Source organism: Scyliorhinus canicula, chromosome 11 (genome assembly GCF_902713615.1).
Source record: "Scyliorhinus canicula chromosome 11, sScyCan1.1, whole genome shotgun sequence".
In the NCBI taxonomy this organism is placed as follows: domain Eukaryota; kingdom Metazoa; phylum Chordata; class Chondrichthyes; order Carcharhiniformes; family Scyliorhinidae; genus Scyliorhinus; species Scyliorhinus canicula.
In genome coordinates, this window is record NC_052156.1 from 54,712,980 (window position 1) to 54,714,067 (window position 1,088).

Genomic DNA, 1,088 nt, shown 5'->3' on the forward strand with positions numbered 1-1,088 from the left:
CGCCCGCTAATGACATGCAAACGGTGTTTACTGAACATGTGTACCGGACTGCATTGACGCCGCTGTCGAGGTGACGGTGATTTGCAATGTGGTGTCAAATCGGTGCCTACCTCGATTTTAGGGTGGGGGCTTCTAGCAAGGGCTGGGGGACTGGTGACCACTACCATCTAGGACAAGAACAGCAGATACCTGGGAATCCCACCACCTGGAGGTTCCTCTCCAAGCCCAAGTCAGTATTGCTTCTTGGCCTTTTGGCTAAGGTCAAGTGTAGTATCTGCTCAGCATTTTGGCTCCGATCTGGTGTGTCTCTCTTGTGAGGACCATGAATTGGATTCAATTTGTATTTGGGTTGGTTTTTGGAGCAGGCCAGGAGCTGGATTAGGGGTTCGCCCCTATCCACACTCTGAGCTCTGGCTTTGTAACTCAGATAAAGTAATAAAAAAACAACTTCATTGTGGTGTCAATGTAAGCCTACTTGTGGCAATAAAGATTATTATTATAAGTCACTGCCCATCCTGACTTGGAAATATATTGCTGTTCCTTTGCTGTCACTGAGGCAAAATCCTGGAAGTCCCTACCCAACAGCACTGTGGGTGTACGTACACCCCAGAGACTGCAGCGGTTCAAGAAGGCAGCTCACCACCACCTTCTGAAGGACAACTAGGGATGGGAAATAAATGCTGGCCTCACCAGCAACGCCTAAATCTAGGAAACGAATTAAAATAGAAGAACTGAGAAAAACTACCCAAGATAATGCCAGCTCGAAAGAAACACACATAGAATTAAACATTGGTTGTAGGTAATTATCCTCAGTTCATGATCTATAGATTTCTGCCACTTTAACGAAACAGGTCAGCAGGACTATCAGCAGAGGGTGTTACTGAACGCATTCTCGCCATTTCTGATTTTCAGCAGAATCACGCACATGTCCGCAGTTGTGGTATTATTACAACAATGAATTGTGGCGAATATCTCCATTTGTGTGCTATTGGAATTGCAAAATCCAACTCACTGGTGTCTTGCAGAAATAATTGCCAAGCCTCAAGGAAAGCCTACATATTTGCAAGCATATTTTCCATTCATGTAGG

General features: G+C 45.2%; 1 pseudogene; it reads left to right on the forward strand.

Annotated features, from left to right (window-relative positions):
• The first annotated feature begins 235 nt into the window (after positions 1 to 235).
• LOC119974046 lies at positions 236 to 441 on the forward strand (annotated as a pseudogene).
• The last annotated feature ends 647 nt before the right edge of the window (positions 442 to 1,088 follow it).